The sequence below is a fragment of the Mauremys reevesii genome, linkage group 9 (assembly GCF_016161935.1).
Source record: "Mauremys reevesii isolate NIE-2019 linkage group 9, ASM1616193v1, whole genome shotgun sequence".
NCBI lineage: Eukaryota > Metazoa > Chordata > Testudines > Geoemydidae > Mauremys > Mauremys reevesii.
Window position 1 is genome coordinate 38,755,702 of NC_052631.1, and position 26,960 is coordinate 38,782,661.

Genomic DNA, 26,960 nt, shown 5'->3' on the forward strand with positions numbered 1-26,960 from the left:
ATCTACTAATTTTTAGTAACAGGAAATTATAGGGACAGGACACAAGTAGTTTATCTAGATCCGCTTATTGGAGTGAGCGTTTCTCCTCCACATTCTTAACGCTGTTACTATAGCTACTGCATATATGCCACAAGAGTTTCACAAAAATTCTCAGTGCTGGTGACTGCACCATGATTTTATTTTCTAGGCTCTGCACTACCTCCCCAAAAGCTTTCGCTTGCTACTAGTCTAAAATAAGCTCAGGGGAAGGAGATTTTTTTTTTTTCAGAATTGTCTCCACTTGAGAGGAATAACGTTAAGCAACTTGCTGTCTCACCCTGCTTTCTAGGAGTCTGGCAATATCCTTATTGCAATTGTTCTACCTCCTCCTGCCTTCGGTATTATATTTATAAAGAGCTGTAACATGTCGGTCAGAGAAGACAAAAAATAACATGTCCCTGCACTGAGGAGCTTACAAAAGTCTAAATTAGCCACAATAGGAAACAAAGGATGGGAGAAAGACAAAGAGGATTTCACACAGAGGAGATTATGAGTTGCACTTACTGTTACATCTGTCTTGTTAGCTCCTTTTTATTTTACATAAAATAATATTTTAAACTTGGAAAACATTTGGACAAAATGCCAGGGTGGAGGTCAGCTTTGAAATCCTTGTATTCCGTAGTCTAGTTCAAGTATTTACTCTTTGTATTAGTTCCTTTATTTACATCTGTAATCATGTCTTCCATGGCATTCAGAACCAAATCTAAAATTGCTTCTGCATAATTCTGTTCTTTACCATTGATGTAAGGAAGGTAAGTATTGTCATGCACCCAGACCCATAGGACTACTGCTCAATTCTTCCAATGGAGTACTCCAATAAGTCTGTAATTGACTAACTGATTTCTCTAATTATGAATTTGTTTGCCCTTTCCACAAGGCCTCAATTTCCATTTATACTCACGCTGATGATCCTTCTCATCAGATGGCCTATAACAAAACCCTATCAAATAGACTTCCTTTGTCTCTAATTTACGCCAGATAATTCTAACCCCAAGGTCCTTGTTCTCTGTCATTTATGTTACAAAACTTAAGTCCACCCTTCTAATCTGGTCTCTTCTGTAGAGTCTGTGGCCAGGACTACAATAAAAGGTAGGTTGACCTAGCTACGTTGTGCAGGGGTGTGAAAAATTTACAACCTGGAGCGATGTAGTAAAACTGACCTAATCCCCAGGATAGACAGCGCTAGGTCAATGAAAGAATTATTCTGTCGACATAGCTACCACTTCTTGGGGAGGTGGATTAACTACAGTGATGGGAGAACCCCTCCTGTCGCTGTACTGTCTACACTGAAGCACTGCAGCTGTCATGTAGACATAGCCTGTGTAACTCTAGGTACTTTAAACCCCACTCAATTGCTTAGCCAGGACCCCCCACTCTTCCCCAATTCAACTTAGAATTCTGCCTTTATGCTTATATGCAATTTGTATTTCAAATAGCCAACTATCTAGGATATGTATCTCAATATCAAGACCATCTATAGTGCAATTTTGTATTTTTTAAAAAATTTTTTTTACAATATTTTCCATTTACATGGTTCTTTGGCAGGACAGATGCAAGCAGAAAAGATGGTGGGGGAGCCTTGAGATTGTTGTGTGTAATAGAACTATTATTATGCATTTATTCTACGTCTGTGTTTGTTATCGTTTTTGTTATGATTACAAGCATTATACGGGATCAAAGCAGTTTTATTTTTGCAGCAGCTGATCAAGAATAGAAGATCACTAAGAAGTAACTGGTGATGGAATGTGACATATCTGGGTTATCATGCTATGTTTATTTCTATATCTGTGGACAGAAGCTTGTGCACAAAAATACAGGCGCAAAGGTGCATGATATAGTAGATTTATTGACTTTTTTCAATTTAGAGTTTACAGATGCATGGTAAAAAGTAATTCCATATGTACCTTGTTTTGTGGCTCTGTTTATAGTTAGCTTCAGTTATTTTGATGTTTCCAACCAAATTAAATTTGTTCCTTGGCTTCAATGGACTTAATCCCAATTTACACCAAAATAATAGTAAAATTTGGCTCTTCATACATTAATGGATACTATTTTGTTACATTTTTCAGCAGTGACTAAGAACAAATGATCTTCAGCAAATGATCTACAGATGCAATATCTCTCAGCCATTTCAGATTTTCTAGTTTTGGACACTCAAGTTTAAAAATTAACATTTGTTATCGTTCCATTAGTTAAGAAGAACAAACAAAAAGCTTAGCCAATATGATAAATATGTAATACCACTGTAAGGTACTTACCAGTACACCTTTACTAAACAAAAGGGAGACTTTAGTATCACTACAGACCTATCTATAGGAGAATTTTAAAAAAAAATTGCTTGTATTGCATGTGTCTGTCATACCATACGACAAAATTAAACACTGTATTTGCTGTAAATCTTTGAATTTCCAAAGACATACTATTATTTCTTTGACATTTGTTGGGGAAAAATTATACAATATCTTGCCACTAGTTGCAATCCTCTACTACAGATGAAAAATGTCAATCATCATCCACACTCCTTGCAACCAACAAAGAAAAGAAGAAAATAGCAAAAGATCTACTAAGTACACGGAAATGTCAGGGCCGCCCAGAGGATTCAGGGGGCCTGGGGCAAAGCAACTTCGGGGGCCCCTTCAATATAAAAAAGTTGCTATACTATAGAATACTATATTCTCGTGGGAGCCCCTGTGGAGCCCAGGGCCTGGGGCAAATTGCCCCACTTCCTCTCCCCCCCCCCCCGCCCCGGGCAGCCCTGGGTTGTGAGTTCAATCCTTGAGGGGGCCATTTAGGGATCTGGGGCAAAAATATCCATTTGTGTTTCTCTAGCACTTTAACTTAAAAGAAGCCAAGTACTTTTTGCTACTCCCTTCATACTCCTCTGCCCACTCCCAATGTGCTGTTAAATTTATGTTTCAGCCTCTTGGGAGTATTCATTTTATGTTAAGCCAATCAGAAACCTGTACAAATGACTATCCTTAAAAAAAAAAAAAAAAAAAAACCTCAAAGGATTCTGCACATTTTTAGGTTACCAAAACGAAGACTGAGAAACTAAATCATTGCAGCAGAAAACCACTTATAAACTGCTGCTATAAAATTTCTGTAAATGGAAAAGTTGCTATTAAGACTTATATGGTTTCAAGTTTAAGACAAAATGAGAATTTTAGAATACATTTTACAATGGAACAGAAGATAGCGGACCACAGATTGCGTTGTACATTAACCTCCCCAATATATTAGTTTATAAATCAAATCTGTCAAATTATGAAGCTTTTAACAGTTTTCAAATAACTTTTGACCATAGACAAATTCTTTAGTTTTAGACTTTATGGCATGCCCCCATTAAGAGTACTACACGGCTATGCCAGAAACTATTACTATAATATTAGAAGGTGTCTTGCAACCTTAACAACCCTCCCCTCCCATTTTCACATGCTCTTAACTTGCTGAAACATTGCTTTTTGGAGCTCAAATTATCCATGTTTAGATCTGACTGGACTCAAAGGTCTTGCTTTAAAGAAAATCCTTAATATAAGGTAATTGAGTTAGTGAACACGGTACACTTATTGGTGAGACAAGGGGAGAGAGACAGACACGCACAGAACAAATCACAAGTGTTCTTAGCTCAGGCTTCATTTGGCCACCTCGTACACCAGGATCCCACTTTCCCTCAGAAGTAGAGAGACACCAGATGTCACCTTGTGGTCCAAGAGCTCCTTTAACTCCTTCCTAACAAGTAATTCAGCCTGGCTGTGAAATCTAAGCATGAGCAGCCTGCAGTGCCTCTTCCTGCCTAACTAACACTGCTTCAGGGCTAACTTCATTCTTGTTCTTTCCTTCTCCTTCCAAATTGCTGTCTGATAACCCAACTGCCCAGGGATACACTGTGCAGGCCACACGAGACACAGGCTTTACAAACTTCCTGAACTGGTATCTTTATATGCCATAAACCACATTAAATGAAAGGCTAGAATGTCAGGGCAATCCCTGTCACTCCCTTCCCCATTTAGTGAGATGGCAGGTTTCTAAAGGTTAAAAAAAAAAAAGAGAGAGAGAAAAAAAATCCCTTCAGCCATCTGCATGTGGAAGGAAGTAAAAATACATTCCTCTTTAAAAAAAAAATTGAGCATAACTTTCCTAACATAGCTACTTCAAAATTAATCTGGAACTTGAAAGGAGGCAGAGAAGTAGTGATGGCCCCATGCACTCTGCAGCACAGCAGAATTCCATTCTGAGATAAGCCTCCCAACTCCTGCAGTAACACTGACTGATTGCAAACATCCCAGAACATACACATTTAATTAAATTAGAATAATCCACCAGTAGATATGGAAGAAGTAGTGGCCAATCTTTCTTGATGTAGTGGGAATCTCTTGCACGACTATCCCATTCGCAGAGAAAACAGCAGTACTTTGTGTATCCAGTCTGCAGACCAAGCAAGAGAGCAACAACCTTCAAATCGCCACAAAGCTGCCACTGATGTTGGTCATAGTTTATGCACCTCAAAAGTTGTTTCATGTTGTCATAGGTTTCCTTCATATGGACTGCATGACCAACTGGAATTGATGGCAAAACATTGCCATTATGCAGTAAAACAGCTTTAAGACTCGTCTTCGATGAATCAATTAACAGTCTCCACTCATCTGGATCGTGAACGATGTTGAGGGCTGCCATCACACCATCGATGTTGTTGCAGGCTACAAGATCACTTTCCATGAAGAAGAATGGGACAAGATCCTTTTGACGGTCACGGAACATGGAAACCCTAACATTACCTGCCAGGAGATTCCACTGCTGTAGTCTGGAGCCCAACAGCTCTGCTTTACTCTTGGGTAGTTCCAAATCCCTGACAAGGTCATTCAGTTCACCTTGTGTTATGAGGTGTGGTTCAGAGGAGGAGGATGGAAGAAAATGTGGGTCCTGTGACATTGATGGTTCAGGACCAGAAGTTTCATCCTCTTCCTCGTCTGACTCAAGTGAGAATGATTCTGGTGCATCAGGAACCGGCAGTCCTTCTCCGTGGAGTACTGGGCGTATAGCTGATGGAATGTTTGGATAATGCACAGTCCACTTTTTCTTCTTTGACACACCTTTCCCAACTGGAGGCACCAGGCAGAAGTAACAATTGCTGGTATGATCTGTTGGCTCTCTCCAAATCATTGGCACTGCAAAAGGCATAGATTTCCTTTTCCTGTTCAACCACTGGTGAAGATTTGTTGCACAAGTTTTGCAGCATGTGTGGGGCCCACCTCTTGTCCTGATCTCCAATTTTGCAGCCAAAATAAAGGTGATAGGCTTTCTTAACCATAGTGGTTATACTGCGCTTTTGTGATGCAAAAGTCATTTCACCACACACATAGCAGAAGTTATCTGCACTGTTCACACAAGTACGAGGCATCTCTGCTCACTTTGGCTAAACAGAAATGTGTCCCTTTGCAAAATCAAACACTGACAAATAAGAGAGCACGACACTGTATGATTTCTAGAGCTGATATAGGGCAATTTGTTCAGCAGAGTGATGTAAGCTTCGTTATGATTGCATCATCCATGACTTCTAGGAATAACATGATGCAATTCATATCATGTATGACGCAATACTAGCTTCAGATTGCATCATTCATTGTTTTGCCTAAAAAGCAAGTACTGTCCAAACCCAGTCATAGATTTATTCATAGATCCAGTCAAAGATGTATTTTAGTATTTCTGGTTTAAACTGAGATCCCTTCCCTTTATAACTCACTTATCCTCCGCTATTCCCAAGTCAAGGGTCATATATACTGACCCAATAGCATATGTTGAAAACTAGAGCCAATCAACAATTGTAAGCATCATTTTCGTTCTCAGTGACCCAGAATTGGTAAAGTTTGACTACATTTATTTCAGAAGCATTTTGGCTGTAGAGCAGTGTAATCATATGGGAACCAATCCTGTCTGTGTTTTGTGCACATCCAAAATTCCTGCTGAATGACCCGCCCTGGGAGCAAGTTACCAGTGACCCAGGGCTGGGGCGGCAGGAGGTGGGGAGCCCAGGGCTGGGGCAGCAGCGGGGTGAGGGGATGGCACTGGTGGGGAAGCCCAGCGCTGGGACAGCAGGGGAGAGCCCAGGACTGGGGCAGCAGGGGGGTATAGGGGAGCCCAGGGCTGGGACGGGAGGCAGCCAAATTTTTTTTGCTTGGGGCAGCAAAAAACCTAGAGCTGGCCCTGCCGGGTTCCCCCAGCCACCAGAGCCCCGGGCCCTTTAATTTGACCCTGAGGGCTCCCAGCCACCTCTTCAGCTGGGAGCCACTGGTTGATTTAAAATAAAGTATCACCTCCCCACCCACAACCTTCCTTTTTGGCCCACAGCTGTTTTGGTGGGGCGGCGCTGGGGAAGGAGGGTTTGTTTCCACAGGGCTGGGCGGCCCTGGGGCGGGGTGTTTCTGTGGGGCCGGGAGGTTTCGGCCCTCAGCTGTTTTCTTTGGAGTAATGTGGCCCTCGCCGCTTTACGAGTTGTGCAGGCCTGATCTACCGCATAAATACTCCTGGTTTGTTGTGCAATTTATCAAAACAAACTTTGAGACAAAGCCATAGGGTTTATTTTCAAAACAGGACACAGTAATCCTATGACAAATTTCTGTGATGCTGACTTTATTCCTATGATATCAACTGATTAATGCAGTTATGAAAACTTTATCTAACAGATGGATCATCTTGCTTATTCACTGCACCATTACTGAATAGCTTCTTTTCTGACTGGCTCAGAAAACAAACCTCATTATTTCAGCCCCAAAAAATAGTTCTTTTAAAGCATACTCTACATATGTCTTCTTGTTTAAGTAATTTTACTTCTTGTTGCCTGAATTTTTATTTTATTTTGTTTAAATCAACAGGATCAACTTTCCACCAATCTGATTCTGAATCTGAATTCTATTTATGCCCTAAGTGTCAGATGCTGCTTCGGGCATGAACAAGCCTCTACCTTCCCTGTCTGTTCAATCTGATTGCCTGCCACATATTTCATAACTATACAGCACAATGAAAATATCTTTGCTCTTTAAGATCAACCAATTACATTTAAAATACATGCAGTATATTAAAATACCATTTGATATATGTAAGACATGTACCAAGATATCAACTCCATCACTACAAGTCTCACCTCCTCTGCATATGCCACAATTTCTTCCCCGAGACATAAAAATCAAGGTATTGAGCAACTGTAATCAAAGATCACATGACACTTTACACAAAAACAGAATGCTAACTCCTGAGTGCTGCCAAATTCCAAACTAGGATCCTGATACTGCAAAGTGAATCACACGAATGTTCCTGCATGGAGTTTCACTGACTTGAATTAAACTGAGGCCCAGGTACTTACATTCAGCCTATCTGGAGTACCCTGTGCAGTTTTAAGAGAAAGTATTCATAATTTTCTGCCCTTAACTGTTGTGTAGTGTTATAATGTTCAACTAAGGAATCACTGTTTCACCACATAGAAGTAATTCATAATTTAGAGAGCATCTGGTATATTTCTGGATAGAAGGGGCTATATACATTTTTATATAAATTTAAGTCATTATCACCCTCTTACTGACCTTATGATTGACTGCTTTAATTTATATTTGCCACCTCTGTGTAATTTATACCTACACTTACTTCTTTAAGGCACTTCAGGATATATTATGCCTGAAAGATGCTACACAGGAAAAAGCCATACTGTAAAATGAGATTTAGTAGATAATCTCTATAGTATTTCAGTGTAATTACCAGGTCTCTCAAAATACCTGAAAGTACAAATTACATGATTTAAAATCACCACATAGACTTTTGTTATTCCTAAAATTTCAGACAGATTTTAAGTTGTTAAAAAAAAAAAAAAGGAAGGTTTCTAGCCAAGCTACGGTATTTTTATAAATAACTTTTTCAATGTGAATCAATGCAGCACTGCTGTCTTACTGGCTCCATCATCACTAATTCATGATTAGTCATGATTACAATCTGTATTCAAACTCCTGGAGCAGTTTTGAACACAGCCAGCAAACGTGGACACAGCCAAACCCTGATCAAAACTGCTCTCCAAGGATAATTTAAGAAACTGGTGTGTTAAGATTTTTCTTTTAAACGGACAGTGCAGAGTCTTTGAGGACAGTTTTGAACACAGTCTAGCCGCGTCCACACTTGCTAACCAAATGTATTCAAAACCATTCAGTAGAGCACCATGCCATTTTTCTTATACCCTAGTTTCCAAACCCATCCTGTATCACCTACAAAAGGCTCCATCCATTTTGTCCTCCCACAAACCTTCCTGCATACACCCCTTTGTCAGATTCCCCACCTCCCCAATACTAGCAGTTGCAGATGTTTGGTGTAGTAGTCGGTTACGGTAGGAGAGGCTAGTTTTGCTGTTTGCAGAAGGATGATAAAGGGAGTGTTGCAAGGTATTGTCCTAGGGCAGGGGTTCTCAACCTTTTACTTTCTCAGGCCCCCCAACATGCTCTAAAAACTCCATGGCCACCTGTGCCACAACAACTGGTTTTCTGCACATAAAAGCCAGGGCCAGCAGGCAAGGCAATTGCCTGGAGCCCCATGCCACAGGGGCCCCACAAAGCTAAGTTGCTCAGGCTTTGGCTTCAGCCCCAGGTGGCAGGGCTCCTGGTCCTGGGCTTCGTCCATCTTCCCTGGGCCCCAGCTAGTCTAAGGCTGGCCCTGCTTAGAGGACCTCCTGAAACCTGCTTGTGACCCCCAAAGAGAACCACAGGACAGAACTATGTTTCCAGTGGTCTATGACAGGGTTCGGCAACGTCTGGCACACGGCTTGCCGGGACAGCACCCTGACGGGCCGGGACAGTTTATTTACCTGCCGTGTCGGCAGGTTCGGCGGATTGCGGCTCCCATTAGTTGCGGTTCACCGTCCCAGGCCAATGGGGGCAGCGGGAAGCGGCGCGGGCGAGAAATGTGCTGGCTGCGGCTTCCTGCCACCCCATTGGCCTGGGACAGTGAACCGCAGCCAGTGGGAGCCACGGTCGGCTGAACCTGCTGACACAACAGGTAAACAAACTGGCCCGGCCCACCAGGGTGCTTACCCTGGCAAGCCGCGTGCCAGAGGTTGGCGACCCCTGGTCTATGATGTACAGTGTTTGTGGTAAGGTATGTGGGGGAAGAGCAGAGGATATATAACATTAGGTTGGTTAACTTTTCATTTCTTTGCTTTTGTGATTTAGCGTCTGGTAGGTTGTGAGTGAATCAACCCTAATTGCTTCTTAATGAAGTTTGTGTATTCATCGTCTTTAGATTTTTGTAACACTACACTCAGGGTGGGAACCTAGGGAAAACTTGTGGTGGAGGCAGAAGCGTAGTAGCTGATGGAGAAATGGAGAAAATCTTCTCCATCAGTAGCTGTGCAGAAAACCTTGTATGTCAACAACTTCACAGGAAACCCTTCTCTACCATGCAATAAAGTGACAGGAAAGGTAGCTCCTGACAGGAAGATTTTGCACACCCAGCCACCATCACTCAGATCTGCTTGCTCTTTTGTGCAAGATTTCAATAATAATGTAAACAGCTGCTAAAAAACAAGCCTAAATCCAATAAAAATAGCCTACCCACTGCACCATATCTACTCAGAGCATCAATCTCCTGCCAAGTTTTGTGCAGATGGACAATCTTGTTTTAAAAAGAAAAAGTCAACAATGAAAAGTCAGATTGCCATGGAAAAATTTTAGCCAGAGCCCCACTTCAAAGACCTATTAAAAATGTATGAAGAATAACCAGACAAGAGCTGCAGAGAAAATTCAAAGGGCTTAAAATGTTACACCAATTGGTCACCTACTTTTTCAAAAAGAAAAAAAACAAAAAGCAGGAATTTATGGCCCATTTTAAGACCATTCTAGAATGTAACCCTAATTATGGAGGCATTGCCATAGGCACCTTCATAGCAAATCAGAATCCCTCTCTTTGGGGAGGAGATGGTCTAGCAGAAACTCTAGGAGACAAGGAGCTGTGCCTACATATATATTGTCTGTTATAAAAATTAAAGTAGTGTTTTACTAATGCTGAATTTACATAAAATATTTAAATGACTACAATTAAAAACCACCAAGATAAGGTTAATATGATTTATCCCTCTGTGCTTTTAGTCACCTTTTTGAGAAGAGATTAAAATTAAGAAGCTTTTCCTTTTCATTCCACTCACATCCACCCACTACCAATTCTGTCTGCTGTAATCCTCCTTCCACAGATGTCAAAACAGGACATCAGTATTAAAACTACTCATTGCCAAAATCTGTTAGTCTAGCATCCCATTATTATTGTAATGCTGGCACAATAACTTTATTATAATATGCAACAGTTCATGCAGCTACTCAATGCTAGATCCACTACTCCAGAGATTTTTTTTCTCCACCTATAAAGAATTATAGCATAAATATTCTTAAAAGGCGAAGTTCTGGATGAAAATAGGTGCTTGTCCCTTAATCGGCAGTAACAAGGTCATCTCCTTGGGTCGTTCTGTTTTCCTAGCACTTACATAAAGTGATCAGCCAAGAGAGTTCAGTCTTCAGACAGGCATGGTTATGAACATCTCTTTTAACCCTTTCTTTTCTCCCACTTTTTAAAGGAACTCACATTTTATGGAAATTAAGAGGCAAAAATTCTGTATAACTAGGGCCCTACCAAATTCCCGGCCATGAAAAACGCGTCACCGACCATGAAATCTGGTCTTTTGTGTGTTTTTACCGTATCCTATATAGATTTCTCAGGGGAGACCAGTGTTTCTCAAATTGGGGGTCCTGACCCAAAAGGGAGTTGCAGGGGGTTGCAAGGTTATTTTAGGGGGGGTCATGGTATTGCCACCCTTACTTCTGTGCTACTTCTGTAGCAGTATCACAACCCACCCCCTACAATAACCTTGCAACACCCCCCAACACACACAACTCCTTTTTGGGTCAGGACCCCTACAATTACAACACTGTGAAATTTAAATAGCCGAAATCATGAATTTTACTTTTTTTAAAATCCTAGGACTGTGAAATTGACCAAAATGAACCATGAATTTGATAGGGCTCTATGTAAAACTGATACGTTCTACAAAGGACTCAGTGAATGCAAACAAAAGAAATTTTGAGCGAGATTCGATAAAAGTCAAAAAGTCTTTTCTAAACAAAAAATTATTAAGTTGAAGTTTCGGTACACTGAAAAAAGTCGACTTTCCTTAAATACATTAAAAGCAGCGAACTTCACAAAGATTGAATTTAAAAAAAAATTGACACCTGACATACTACACCACATAAAAACATATCATAGTTAATTGTATGTTGTGACGTTATCTGATTAAAATATGACCATACAGATCATTATTGCAGCCACTGTTATATATTTGCAGCAAATATTGTACAAAGATTGTAGAGTGAGGTGTTTATGAAATGGTTATGACTTGCTGGTTCTGATTATGCTACCTGTATGCATATATCATTTTGTATGTGAAGTTATGAGTACTGGCTCTATACTTGGATTTCAAACGTTTGTTCCTGAGGTAATGCCCACAAGGTAACACCCAGCACATCTTGGAAGGAGTATTCAAATTAAGTGGTTCATCAAGAAACACTTGGTTGACAATGGACCATGGGAGACAACCATCTACACTGAATGGGAGTGTCATGTAAATGTGCAGTCTGGAGTGTAGGTAATGGCTTCCTGCAATGACTAAGGGAAATTGGGCATGAACATGTGATTCCAAACTCCATCTTGTTGCTGTAATTTTCCACTGTAAGAACAATGGAATGCCCTCCACATGGCAAAAGCTATAAAAGGCCCTGGGAACACCTCCATTGTGTCTTCAGTCCTGCTTCTTACCTCTGGAGGAACTTTGCTACAAACTGAAGCTCTGAACAATGAACTGAATGACCCATCCAAGCTGTGGATGTACTCCAGAGACTTGACTTAAACTAGCAGTTTATTCCATCACTGCTACAAGCCTGAGTCAAGAACTTTGCCATTACTGTATGTAATTGACTCCTTTAACGAATTTTAACTCTCACCTTTCTTTTTATAAATAAAGTCAGGTGTCAAGGGGGGAAATGGGGGGATTCTGTCTAGCCTTTGCCATTATGAGGGATTATTCTATATTTTACTATTATTATTACTTATTATTATTTAGCCATTTTTTTAAAAGTTACTTGCCTGGGATGCTGTCACCAATATACCATTCAAACTGGCAAGTGACAAGCTGGGGTAAAATTTTCAGTCACCTAGGTGACCAATTCAGATGCTTACAAGCTTAACTTCTAATCAGCAAAATTTAGGGTAAAATTTTCAAAAGCACCTTTAAGGCTGGTGGCTGCATAGACATATCCTTAGGGGCCTAAATCTCATTGGCTAGTCCATAATAAAAAAGTCACCTTTTGTTAGCTAACACATGGTAACAGAAAGGGAAATCCTAGCAAGGAGGAAGCAGTTTGGAGTTTTTAGATGTGTTGGCAGGTTGAGATAAACTCTGCATGAGCTGGCATGAGTTAAAGCTACAAACTGCTTTGTCTTCCTTATGTCAAGGTAAAAACTCACATTTTCCCTAGTAAAGACAAGGCCACCAAACCTCAACGGGCTGTCACAGCTTAATCTTCAGTGCCAAAAGGGAGGAGTTTGTTGGAGGGTCGTTTGGGGGAGGCGGTTACAGCAGGATATTATTAATTAGTGGTAGCATAGCAGCACCTAAGAGACCCTTGGGGAACCAGACCCCGCTGCTCTAGGCAGGGCACCAGCCCGCACGGAACCGAGCCCCTGCCCTAGGAGCTCGCAATCCAGCTAGTGGAGACTCAGCCGAGCCGGAAGGCGGCTCCCGACTGCCCCTAACGAGACCGGGCTACGTGGATGCCCCACGCTGGCGCCGGGCGAGTTGCCCAGCACTGGGGGAAGTGACACTCCCCTAGAGGGAGCGCCGGACGCAGCCTGAGCCAACCGGGGAAGGAGGAGCAGAGGCCGCCCCGCCCCGCACTCAAGCCCGGCTGCTCTGGCCGGGACCCCCGGAGGCGAGAGCGGAGGAGCCCAGCGGGTCACACTCCGCGGTGGTTCCCCCCAGACAAAGCAGCCCCCGCGCCAGGAAGGGAGCAAGGGGAGCTCTGCGGCGGCGCCCGGAGCGGGTGCGGGGAAGGGTCCGCCCGGAGCTGGGTGCTCGCTGGCAGCGCTGCCCGCAGCGGGGAGCCGGGGGTGCCCAGCAGCAGCAGTGCTGCCCAGCTGCCCGAAGGAGCGCGGCGCTGCGAGTGCCCGCGGGGGAAGAGGCTACCCAGAGCAGGACACCCCGTGCCGGCGCTGCCCGGGGTGCTCGGCGCGGGGGAAGGGGGCGCCCGGTGGCGGCGCTGCCCGGGGTGCCCGGCGCGGGGGAAGGGGGATCCCGGTGGCGGCGCTGCCCGGCGCGGGGAAAAAGGGCGCCCCGTGGCGGCGCTGCCCGGGGTGCCCGGCGCGGGGGAAGGGGGCGCCCGGTGGCGGCGCTGCCCGGGTGCCCGGCGCGAGGGGAAGGGGTGCCCGGCGCGGGGGAAGGGGGATCCCGGTGGCGGCGCTGCCCCGGGTGCCCGGCGCGGGGGAAGGGGGATCCCGGTGGCGGCGCTGCCCCGGGTGCCCGGCGCGGGGGAAGGGGGATCCCGGTGGCGGCGCTGCCCCGGGTGCCCGGCGCGGGGGAAGGGGGATCCCGGTGGCGGCGCTGCCCCGGGTGCCCGGCGCGGGGGAAGGGGGATCCCGGTGCGGGGGAAGGTGTGGCGAGAGGTTCCTACCTCCCCCGCGGCTGCCGTCTGCTCCGCTCAGCGCCTCCGCCTGGGGCTGGAGCCGAAACCCGCCGCCTCCTGCTGCTGCCGCTGCCGCCGCCGCCAAGCGACAGCTCCAGCTCCAGCTCGGACTCCGCGGAGCGGATCAAGTTCTGCCGAGCGCCGCCTCCTGCCCCGCTCGCACACGCGGGGCTCCCTGGGGCCCAGCGCGACAGCCGCCAGCGCCACCTGCAGCCGCAACCGGGAGGCTGCAGCTTGGGCTCCCTCCTCCCCCGAATGGGGAGCGGCGCGGTGACTCCTCCGGCTCAGCCGCGCTGCCCACAACCGGGGTTCCGCGCTGAGCCACCCTGCTCCCTGCCGCCTGGGACCCAGACGCTCAAAAGGTGCGAGGCTGGGCACTCCTCCCAGCGCGGCCACTGCCTCCCCAATTGAGTGACCCTGGGCAAATGAACCCCTGCCCGTGCCTCAGTTTCCCGTCTGCACAAAGGAAGTGATATGGTTTGTATTCTAGCCTCACCCAGAGGCCCCGCACAGGATTGAGCCCCAGGCAGTGAGGCACCCCCAGGATGAGCTCACTGGTGCTTGTGACTTCATCAGTGTCATGATACATAGCATACAGAATCTGAAACTTCTCCCTTGAAATGGCCAAGGTCCACCTTGATTGCATTGGCTTCCCTAGCACTACAAAAGTAATTTTCCCTCTCTTGATAGTCACCCCTTCTTGACAATAGTTGAGAATAGGCCACTTCCACCTTAATTGAATTGGCCTAATTTTTCACTCCATGCATCTGATGAAATGGGTTTTAGCCCATAAAAGCTTATGCCCAAATAAATTTGTTAGTCTCTAAAGTTCCACAAGGACTTCTCATTGCTTCTGTCATCACAGTTGCCTTCCTGAGATCTGTTATGTCTTTTCAGGATTGCCCCTTTTCAGTTACAGACAGAGGAACACTCTTGGAATAAAGGATAAAATTGAGTTGGACTCCTTTATTTCATAACTCTATGAACTACTTGGAGACATTGATAATGTATAACCCTCACAACTATTAAATCAATCTTTTTCCATCAAGATTGTTCTACACCATCATAGTCTCACATCTTCTCCTAAAGTCAGTTCTTTTGAATAAACCTGTTTGTTTGTTTGAAATCTCTGGAGCTATTAAACTAAATTGTACAGATTTGTGTAATCTTAGTGTAAAACCTACTCTCTTTTTTGACTCATGTTTAGGTATATAACCTACATTTCAAAAGTTAAATTTAATTGGTGTCACTAAGCAGAACTATTAAACAGTTACATGTTGTATAACAGGGACTGGACACCAGCTGCTGACTATCAAAAGAAAAAGCAAACACAATACATTCCCGGCCATCCCACGTTGATGTTGGTAAAACATCCCTTGTGATCCACCAATGCTTGCAGCACCATTGAAAAGTACCCCTTTTGGTTTATGTACTGGGTGCCCTGGTGCTCCGGTGCCAAGATAGGGATATGGGTTCCGTCTATCGCCCCACCACAGTTGGGGAATCCCATTGCAGCAAAGCCATCCACTATGACCTGAACATTTCCCAGAGTCACTACCCTTGAAATCCGCAGCTCTTTGATTGTGTTGGCTACTTGGATCACAGCAGCCCCCACAGTAGATTTGCCCATTCAAATTGATTCCCGACTGACCGGTAGCTGTCTGGCGTTGCAAGCTTCCACAGGGCTATTGCCACTCACTTGTGAACTGTGAGGGCTGCTCTCATCTTGGTATTCTTGTGCTTTAGGGCAGGGGAAAGCAAGTCACAAAGTTCCATGAAAGTGCCCTTACTCATGCGAAAGTTTCGCAGTCACTGGGAATCGTCCCAGGCATGCAACACTATGCGGTTCCACCAGTCTGTGTTTGTTTCCAGGGCCGAGAATCGGCATTCCACGGCATGAACCTGCCCCATTAACACCATGATGTCCACATTGCTGGAGTCCGTACTTTGAGAGAAGTCTGTGTCCATGTCCTCATCACCGCACTGCCATCACCTACTTGCCTGCTTTTGCTTTTGCAGGTTCTGGTTCTGCATATACTGCAGGATAATGCGCATGGTGTTTACAGTGCTCATAATTGCGGCAGTGATCTGAGTGGGCTCCATGCTTGCCGTGCTATGGCGTCTGTGCTGAAAAAAGGCGTGAAACGATTGTCTGCTGTTGCTCTGACAGAGGAAGGGGCGACTGACGACATGGCCTACAGGGTTGTCACACAGAATGGCCCCCTCAAGGATTGAACTCACAACCCTGGGTTTAGCAGGCCAATGCTCAAACCAAATGAATACAAAACAAATCTGCTCTTTATTGTTTTGATCCACTCCATCTCTCTTATACATCTTAGGCTGGCAGCAGACGGTGCAGTACAGCTGCTAACCATTGTCATCGCCTGGCTGCTTGCTGGAAGACGGTGCAGTATGATTGCTATCCATTGTCGTCTTCTGGCTGCTTGCCAGAAGACGATGCAGTACGACTGCTGGCCATCGTCGTCTCCCATTTATGTCCAGGCGTCCCCAACTGACCTCACTGAGGTCAGCTAAAAGAGCAACCAGGAGACGACGATGATGGCTACCAATTGTAATGCACCGTCTGCTGCCAAAAGACAACGAGCTGCTGCTGTGTAGCAATGCTGTACCACATCTGACAGCACCCAGAAGACATATGGTGACAGTGAGCTGAGCAGGCTCCATGCTTGCCGTGGTATGTCATCTGCACGGGTAACCCAGGAAAAAAGGCGAGAAACGATTTATTGCCATTGCTTTCATGGGGAGGGAGGAGGGGCCTGACGACATGTACCCAGAACCACCAGCGATAATGTTTTTGCCCCATCAGGCATTGAGAGCTCAACCCAGAATTCCAATGAGCAGGGGAGACTGCGGGAACTGTGGGATAGCTACCCACAGTGCAGCACTCCGGAAGTCGACACTAGCCTCGGTACTGTGGACCCACTCCACCGAATTAATGGTCTTTAGTGGGGACACACACAATTGACTGTATAAAATCGATTTCTAAAAAATCGACTTCTATAAAGTCGACCTAATTTCATAGTGTAGACATACCCTTACATCCCCATCTGGTCCTAGAATTAAATATAATTCACAAAGGATTTGGCAGTCAGGAACTCCCCATCTGTTCTCTAACTAATGAAAAGGATTTCATTTCCTTCACAGAATCCTTTTGCTCTGGAGAATAACACATTTGTCTGTACACATAAAAGAATTTGTAATTTTCTTGGAGTTAAAGTCATTAGGTTATTTACAGTATACCATAGTATGTGGGGAGGCAAACTCCACTCTCATTCTGAATCCATGGCATGTGAACTACAGCTCAGCCCTCTACTCCAGCATATAGTCTGAAATAGTGGCCACAGTCCCACTTTATCACATCTAAAGAATTTTTATTCAACTGGATCTACAGACCAGTCTATCTCCTATGGTCCTAAAGGTCTTTGTAGTAATAGCAGAAATATTCTTTTCATTACACAGAAACCAGTCTGCTAGCAACACCACTAGGTATCTGTGAATCAGGGTGAATTTCAACCATTGTAAACGTTTTTGTGCAGTAACTTAAAACTTTAGCAGTCTCTTACTAGTGTGTGTTTGGAAACAAAACCTGTCAACAGGCCCATTAACTGCATCCAAATCCTTGCAGAGGCAAGGCATTATGCATTGGGTCAAAATGGAGAGGATACTATGAAATTGCCTACAATGTCATGTGGCCCATCTGCGACTGCTAGTAGCAAGTATCAGGACACTAGACTGAGAGGTCTCTGTGTTACCACAGTGAATTCTTTCCCAGGTGTCTGGCTGGTGATTCTTGCTGACATGCTTGGGTCTAACTCGTTGCCATCAGGGCCAGCTCCAGCGTTTTTGCCGCCCCAAGCAGCGGGGAGAAAAAAAAAGCCACTTCATTTTTTGGCGGCAATTCGGCAGCGGGTCCTTCCCTCCGAGAGGGACTGTGGGACCCGCTACTGAAGAGCTGGATGTGCTGCCCCTTGCCGTTGGCTGCCCCAAGCACCTGCTTGCTGCGCTAGTGCCTGGAGCCAGCCCTGGTTGCCATATTTGGGGTGGGAAGGAATTTTCCCCTATGTCAGATTGGCAGAAACCCTTGGGGGGGGGGTGTTCACTTTTAACTGCAGCATGGGGCATGGATCACTTGCTGATTTGAACTAGAGTAAATGGTGGATTATCTGTAACTTGAAGGCTTTAAATCAACATTTGAGGACTTCAGTAACTCAGCCAGAAGTTATAGGTCTATACAGGAGTAGGCGTGTGAGGTTCTGTGACTTGCAATGTGCAGGAGTGATACTTGATCACAATGGTCCCTTCAGGTTTTAAAGTCTGTGAGTCTAAAATAGTCTGATATTTCCCTACCTGACTTCTGTTCAAGGTTAGACAGGCAGACCTGCAAATCAGAAAATATAGGTGGCTGAAAGATCCAGCCCTGTCAGGTATTAACACAGCCTCCTCCCTCTGGATGAAGGTTGAAACTAGTTTCATGGTTTAACTAGATTTCAAGGTACTGTTTGGTACGAAATTGAGACTCTCAGATCTGGCTTCTGCCAACCCAAAAGCTGGCCAAATTAAGAGAATGTATTATTTTATTTTAAAAAGAAAAGAGTAAAGTACATTATCACCAAGTAGCCCTTGTTGTGTTTGTACCTGGCTGCCTCCTTTTTGATTTTTCAGAGATTCTCTTTATATTATTATCATTCCCTGGGGAGCTAAAGAGCAGATACAAGGTAAGGGGGAAAATAGCAAGACAAATGTATTCATAGATGTGACATAAATACTCTGATCTCATTACAAAAAAGCAATTTGGGATTATAAAGAATTAAATTATACACCCACAAACCAGAAGGAAAATGTACTTTGTACATACAAAGAACAAACTTAATAAATACATTTTATTTAACCAAGACTATCATTAGTCTTTATCTACTCAAATTACTATAAGAAGTCTCACCTGCCTCAGTGTGAGACTCCATATGATTCACTCAAGACAGCCTGTGGGTAACACTTCAGGCACTTGGAAAATTTTCCCTTTGTCTCTCAGGAAGAAAAGAATTCTTTAAGCATTCAGTCTTAAACTATTTAGAACAGACTAGCTTTTCACTGCTCTCATACTACCGTAACCTCAGTGAAGCAAGGTAACTTGGTCCAGATCCTCAAAGATACCTACGCACCTAAACCCCAGATTCGGGCACAGAAATATCAGATTTAGGTGCCTAATCCCAGTTTTTGGGACCACTGTGATGGACCCAAACTCCTTGTAGGCACCTACATTTTCAAAATAAAAGCTCCCTTGGTGCCTGTTTCTGCCCCTAGGCATGCACACTTCTGCCTCCTTCTAGGCATCTGGATGCCTGTCTCCTGCCTAAGCTCCTGAGCAATTCAGGAACCAAAGGAAGAAAGATGATTGGCTGCCTAAGTCACTTGAAGGACCCAATCTGGTAGGTGTCCTCAGAGGACACCTACTAGATTGGGTCAACTGAAACTCCAGCTGGAGGAATAGGTGATGCTCACCACATAACTTTTAGCACAAAACTGATCTATGGGATATTCTGACATGGACTCCCTCAAGCTCTTCTGATGAAACTGTTCCACTGTGGATAAATGAAAGAGTGATTGAAGCAGGGAACTGGGCCCTGGGTCTCCCACCTCCCAGCCGGTGCCCTAACCACTGGATTATAGAGTCTCTCTCTCTCTCTCTCTGGCCTAAAGATTGTTTCAGTATTTATCCACAGTGGGACAGTAACTGGACTGCAGGGAGAGAATGAGAATGATGCAGTAGTACAGTGGTTATTGAACCGAATGGTAGTTAGGTCTCTACATACCTTTGAGGATCTGGGCCCAACTGTGTATCTGAATTTCAGTAGCAATTGATTCCTTAGCATAAAGTCAGAGGTAAAGTCACTTGCCATATATGGTACAATATACAATTTATGACCATTTGTTTACACTGGAAATCGTAAGAATCCTCATACATTTAAATGTTATCCATTAAGATTGTGTTGCCTTACCTGTAGACTGTCTGACCTTCCTGGATAAGATAAGAATGTGTTCGTGAACCTCTCATGTCCAAGAGTTAAAAATGCATCAAGGGATCTAGGCACTTCTGAATGCTACAAAGAAAACAGCAGATAAACAAACTGGAACTTTACTGAGAAGTAACTAGAACTTTGAAGCATGCTACTACTCTGACTCAAACCCACAAACAGGAAGTTTTCTTTCTCCTATTATACCACAATCTATTACATTTCCTCCTGAAGATTTCTGTTCCATACAATGTTTTTAAAATACATGTGATGCAGACTTTAAACTCAGTCCCATTGTTCATACCCTTAACAGTCTTCAACTTGCTTCAGCCTGTGTGTGGCCTTGCTGTTCTACCTTGAAATCACATCATAGGGTCAGCAGTTACTGGCACTTAACTATTGAAGTCTGGTCTTTACCAATTTTAACATGACAGACTCTTTGATTGTTCCTGGAAAACAGACATTCCACCCTCTTAATGTTGATGCCAATCCAGATATACAGTAGCTGGTTCATCATTAGCTTGCATTTCAGGCCATCACTATCTTTATTCATCCTATTAGGATCTGCAGTGTCCTGTGGTTGTCTTTTCTCCCCTACAGAAGTGAAATATGTGTGATGGCTATGCCAGGTTTCTTTTTAGGTAGCTCTTGTTTCTCTAATACAGGGTTCAGCAACCTTTCAGAACTGGTCTTCATTTATTAATTCTAATTTAAGGTTTCACATGCCAGTAATACATTTTAATGTTTTTAGAAGATCTCTGTCTATAAGTCTATAATATATAACTAAATTATTGTTGTATGTAAATAAGTTTTTTTAAATGTTTAAGAAACTTCATTTAAAATTAAATTAAAATGCAGAGCCCCCCAGACTGGTGGCCAGGACCCAGGCAGTGAGAGTGCCACTGAAAATCAGCTTGCGTGCCGCCTTAGGCACACATATCATAGGTTGCCTATCCCTGCTCTAATAGATGCCATATTCTGAGGTATCAGTGTGATAAGATTTGGATTCTGCTCCTATTCTTGATGAAACACTGTAAGACCCCTCAGGTTACTCCTAGGGGAGTTCTGTGCCAAAAAATTAAAAATCCTGCACACAATATTTTAAAATTCTGCATATTTTGTCAAAATAACACCATATAATCATGCCAGTTTCAATTATTTTGATAATTTATTTCAAAATACCTGTCAGCAAGTATGTCTGTAACAATACAGACAACAAAAAAGATTCAGGAAATGTTTTTTGACAAATAGATTTCTTACTAGGCATATTAATACAGAACTTTGAGTAATAATTCATTTAAACTACAATACAGAAATGGATTTCCCACACCCCTCAGAAGCAATGCAAAGGCTTGGGAGAGTTAGGAGTAATGGGTGAGCTGAGGGAGAGGGAAATAATTGCTGGAAAGGAACCTGGGAATGAACTTGGAGACTTGTTGGGTGTGGGTGGGAGAATTATGAACAGAGGGGTTTTTTTTTGCGGGGCGGGGGGATTGTTAGGGAGTTGGGGAGCCTTCCCCGGGCAGACCCTGGCTGACTCCTAGCTTCTCCCATTCAATCAGGTACATCTATCCCCTGTTCCCATTGTCCCTGCACCCTCACTTTCCCCATCCCCATGTGTCCCTACACCCCGACTCAGCCACCCATCCCCAGGTGACCCTGCACCCCATTCAACCACCCCACCCTCCCTGTCCCCATGTGTCCCTGGCACCCACCATGGCCCTACACTCCCACTCAGCCACCCCAGCCCCCATGTGTTCCTGCACTCTCACTCAGCCACTCCTCCTCTCCTATCCCCAAGTGTCCCTGTACCCCCACAGAGCCACTCCCTCCGCCCTGTCCACATGCGTCCTTGCACTCCCCACCTCCTACCCGCATGTGGCCCTGCACCCCCCACTCCCATTCAGCCCTTGGCTCAATGCTGTCACTCCACTATCTCCTGTGCCCCTGCCCCAGTCTGTCCCCCCACTAGTCCTTCTGAACTCCAGTCTATGTGAACCCCCCAGCAGCCCCATGTGCCCTGCTCTTTCCATCCTCCTGCCCCCATATTCTGTGCCTCTTCACCTCACCGCGCAGGCAAGTCGCTGTGAGGAAGACAACCTATCCCCTTCCCCCTCCACAGCAGGCTGAGCCAGCAGCCCTTTCTTCTGGAAAACACCAGCCCCTGGTTGGTGACACTGCAGTGCCTTCCCAGCAGAATGTATTTTCTGCGGGGGTGGGGGGGATGGAATCTGCGGGGGACATGAATTCTGCACATGCACAGTGGTGCTGAATTCTCCCAGAAGTAATGGGTCTAGGAGGCCTACAGAGCTACCAGGTAGCTGATTGCTCCGGTTGCTACCCAGCAACAGCTGTAATCTGCTTTTGCTCCAATGCCCATGACTCACTGTGGACACAGACTATGGGAAGTCCTGTCTGAAGGGGTTTGACAGCCAGCAGGCTCGTGGCTCCTGATTGGGTCCCCACTCTATATAAACACAAGGGGCAGTTCAGGTAACAGTGTGGATTTCCTGTAGTTGCTATGGCCATGGGTACCCTTGGCTTGATTTGGACTTGGCCTTCAGACCCTGAAACCTGACTATTAACTTTTCTGTTACTCCCAGCCTGAGGTTTCATGCTCCTCTAATCCTTGGATCTGGCTGTCCTTATTATGATCCTGACAGACAGTATGTAGCCACCCTGGTAACATTTCTCTCATGTTTCACTGAAAACAGAAGTCAAATAAAAACATACCTTCTCTTGCTAGAAGGTTGTAATATAACATTATTTTATTTCTTAAAATTCAGCATAACACACAAGAATCCAAAAACAAGCAGCCTGTTTTCTCTAAGGCAGAGAGGCAGAACTTGCTGTTCCATAATTAAGATTAAGCTGAGTTTTGCACTTAAAAGAGGGATTCATTATCTGAAGCTGGGCACATCTAAAGTACATGCCAATCTATTTCTGTGTGAAATACCAATTAGCAATTGAGCAGAAGAATATAACACACCAGTCCCAGGGCTATTTCTTAAATCTAACAGAACCTGAGGGTCTATTTCTCCTTTTTAAATCATAGTTTTAACTACCTAATCATTCTTTCAGTTATACCTTTTGATTGTGGATACCCTGGGCTTGTATTTCTCTAACATGTTCCCCAATGCTTTGCTAAACCTTTAATCTCTCATCTAGACAAAGGTCACTAACCATTTCTGATAGTATCCCCTTCCTAGCAAACACTGCTTTAAGCTTCTAAATTACAGGCTGGGATGCCTCATCACTCATTCTCAGTATGTATAAGCATTTAAATGAACAGGCAATAATCAGCTAAAAAGAATGTACTTTGAAATCACAATTCTGTGCCTGCTTTTTGCCACAGCATACTTGGAAATTAATGTGGTCTCCCAGGTTCTTTTGGGTTGCTTTGTTCATGTTGTACAAATTTGGCATGTTTCTAGAGCATTTGGAATGTTATATGACATATATGATCAGTGTCTGACTGAAGTAGCACTGGTTTTATTCCCTTTGATACCCTGATGACTCATGCACATGTAACTGTTCTAACCTTATATTCCTACTTCCTCCTGGGATATGTATATTATTACCTATCAATATTAGTCCATCTGGAGTCTTTGCAAAATCTTTCATGACATTCAATTGATGACTATGCCATTTTTCAGTCAGCAAGGCCAGTCACCCACCTCTGTATAAGTGTACCATTGCATTTCAGCATCTCTTCCAGTTTCCTTTTAGAATTTGTTACCTCAGTCTCAGATGTCTGCCATTTTTACATGTATGAGCTTATGATATTTAAATGATGACCTTTGCTTACTTTCTTTGGGAATCGCCACATTTACCCTCAAAAAACTTTATTTTGTATTGTATCTTGTTTGTGTTAAATGTGGTATATTCATCTCTTGCTCTTGGCATTAACTTTCTGATAATGTTATCATGCTCAGATTCATCAGTTGAAGCAATAATCTGCAATTACAGTACATACAGTCCAGGAATATACTAACACTTCCATTCTTTTTCTGGACTATTTCACTACTTGATTTAATCCCTAATGACAATCTACAAAATCTATATTGTTACCATAGGGTATTAAACAAGCAAAGGATGTTCATCCAGCTGTACATGCAAATACCCTTCTTTCTCATGTAAAAATCAGCCTTTGTGTATTCTCTAGTGTGAGTGCAGAACAGCGCTAATTGTTAAGTTTTAGCTTTCTGGGATATAAATAATGTGCCTGCTAGCAAACTACTAACCTGTTCAGCTGAAACATCAGATCTCTTAATTCCAGCATCTTCAAAAATAACAATGTTTCTTCTCCCAAGAGAAGCGAAAAGTATCTTTTTACAATCATGAAAATGGGGTAACATTTCTGGCAATACAAATGTGCTCATCACCACAAAACTCAAACACATCAACATACTCTAATTACACCCTCTTGGGTAGCAGATGTTCTCTTGAGACTGCAAGCTTCACTCTGTGCTGTCAGTGTAGTACCTCCCTTGTTTAACATCAGTGTAGACATTACTCCAGATACACAGCAGGGCAACTTACGTTTAATGTAATGGTGGGACTCACCAGGTGGTGCTACAACAGTCTTATAAGTGCTTTTTCTTAGGCCTGGTCTACACTAGGAGTTTATATCGAATTTAGCAGTGTTAATTCGAATTAACCCTGCACCCATCCACACAACGAAGCTATTTAGTTCGACATACAGGTCTCTTTAGTTTGATTTCTGTACTCCTCCCTGACGAGGAGTGTAGCGCTAAATTCGACATGGCCATGTCGAATTAGGCTAGGTGTGGATGGAATTCAACGCTAATAGCTCCAGGAGGTATCCCACAGTGCACCACTCTGTTGACGCTCTGGACAGCAGTCCAAGCTCGGATGCTCTGACCAGCCACACAGGAAAAGCCCCGGGAAAATTTGAATTCCTTTTCCTGTCTGGCCAGTTTGAATCTCATTTCCTGTTTGGACGTCATGGCAAGCTCAGCAGCACTGGCAGCGATGCAGAGCTCTCCAGCAGAGGAGTCCATGCAATCTCAGAATAGAAAGAGGGCCCCAGCATGGACTGACTGGGAAGTCTTGGATCTGATCGCTGTGTGGGGCGATGAGTCTGTGCTTTCGGAGCTGCGCTCCAAAAAACGGAATGCAAAGACCTACGAGAAGGTCTCCAAAGCCATGGCAGACAGAGGATACAGCCGAGATACAACACAGTGCCGCGTGAAAATCAAGGACCTGAGACAAGGCTACCAAAAAATCAAAGCGGCAAACGGACGCTCCGGATCCCAGCCCCAGACATGCCGGTTCTACGAGGCACTGCATGCCATTCTCGGTGGGTCTGCCACCACTGCCCCACCAGTGTGCGTGGACTCTGACGATGGGATAGTGTCGACGGCCGGTTCCTCGGCGATGTTCGCGGACGGGGAAGATGAGGAAGGAGATGAGGAGGATGAGGCAGTCGACAGCGCTTACAACGCTGATTTCCCCGACAGCCAGGATCTCTTCATCACCCTCACGGAGATCCCCTACCAACCCTCCCCGGCCGTTAACCAGGACCCTGAATCAGGGGAAGGATCAGTCGGGAAGTGCTTTAAACATGTAAACATTTATTTTTAATGGAACAGGAATCTGAACGCCTCCACAGTCTATGGCTTACCATGCCCGCCTGCTCCACGGATTCTGTTGTCCTGCCCCGCTTGTCTGATCTCCAGTGCAAGACCCCAGGCAATGAATGCGAAGGCCGAAAATTCGAACTTGTCCTGAGTGCGCATGAGATAGGTGCTGTGCATGGTCTTGTTCACAGAGACAGACTAGACTATGTTCATTGTTCGCAAAAATGTATTTTTGTAAGGAATTCACTCCCTTTTTCCCATCACACAGCTGCGACTGTCTCCCGACCTGCCCCAGCATCCCCCTCACAGAGGCTGGCGCAGATTAGGCGGTGAAAGAAAAGGACATGGGACGAGATGTTCGCTGAACTTATGGGCTGCTCCCGAGCCGAGGCGGCCCAGCAGAGCCAGTGGAGGGAGACCCTCTCTCAGTACCAGCGCTCATACAGCGAACGGGAGGACAGGTGGCGTCAAGAGGACCAGCAGGCGACTCAAACACTGCTTGGACTAATGAGGGAGCAAACGGACACGCTCCGGCGCCTTGTAGATGTTCTGCAGGACCTCAGGCAGGAGGACAGAGCCCCCCTGCAGTGTATCTGCAACCGCCCTCCCCTGCCACAAAGTCCCATACCCCCCTCACCCAAAGTAACAAGAAGGAGGGGCGCCAGGGGCCGTGAAAACTGTCACTCCACCCCTGCAGAGTACTTAATTACAGGAAGGCTCTCATTCCCTAAATTTTGAGAAGTCCTTTCCTTCCTGCCTCACCCAAGCCCCCATCCCAGTTTCATCCCCTAACTGTCTAGTTGATTATTAAAAATACTTTGCTGTTAATTACTGTTTCCGTCATGTTCTTGTACAGAAGACTGTGTTTGAAGGGGGGCGGAAGGGGGTTGGTAATTGCATAGGACAGTCACCTTTACCAGGGTTCAGACACGGGGGCAGGATCAGCAGCAGGTCACACACACAGTGCAGTCAGTAGGCACCCTGGTCGGTCTGGGAGGTGGTTTTCATGTTCTGGGTGGGTGGGTGGGGGGTACGAGACTTTGTGGCGGGGGAGGGCAGTTACAGATCTTATGCAGTGGTCCTTGTCCTGGACCACAGAGCCATGCAGCAGGGGAATCTGTAACCATCCTCCCCCACCAAAAGGTCACATAGCCCCCGCACACAGAGTCCCGAAAAGGAGGGATGGCAGGCTCCGTTGAAACAACCAGTCCGGCACTGCAGACCGCTCTAGGAGCAGGAGCCTGTCATTCCTCGAGTTTAGAAGCGGTCTTTACATCACTACACACCCTACCCACCACAGTCTGCGTCCCAGTTTCAACCCTTTAACGCGAAGTCATTAATAGAGAAAACGTTGTTAATTAACAATGTTCCATGTATTTTATTTTTAAACGTGTGTTGGAAGGGGGGAAACGCGGTGAACGGGGTATGTAACTGCAGAGGATAGTCAACAGTAACTGGGTAAAGAAACAGGGGCAGGTTCAGCTTCTCTGTAAAGAAACTGAATAGTCACAGGTCACACTGCTCGCTGAGGAACC

At 44.9% G+C, this 26,960-nt stretch overlaps 1 protein-coding gene across 8 annotated transcripts in view; it reads right to left on the bottom strand.

Annotated features, from left to right (window-relative positions):
• Positions 1-26,960, bottom strand: part of PXYLP1 (2-phosphoxylose phosphatase 1) — a 132,401-nt gene that overhangs the window by 92,556 nt on the left and 12,885 nt on the right. For 3 of the 8 annotated variants that reach the window (XM_039489332.1, XM_039489331.1, XM_039489327.1), the window contains exon 1: positions 13,779-14,268. The gene's annotated coding sequence lies outside the window, so the exon portion shown is untranslated. Of the gene's footprint in view, positions 1-13,778; positions 14,269-18,158; positions 18,190-18,750; positions 18,835-19,807; positions 19,910-26,960 lie in introns of those variants that run through there. The other 5 variants (XM_039489323.1, XM_039489326.1, XM_039489328.1 and 2 more) reach the window with 3 other exon arrangements.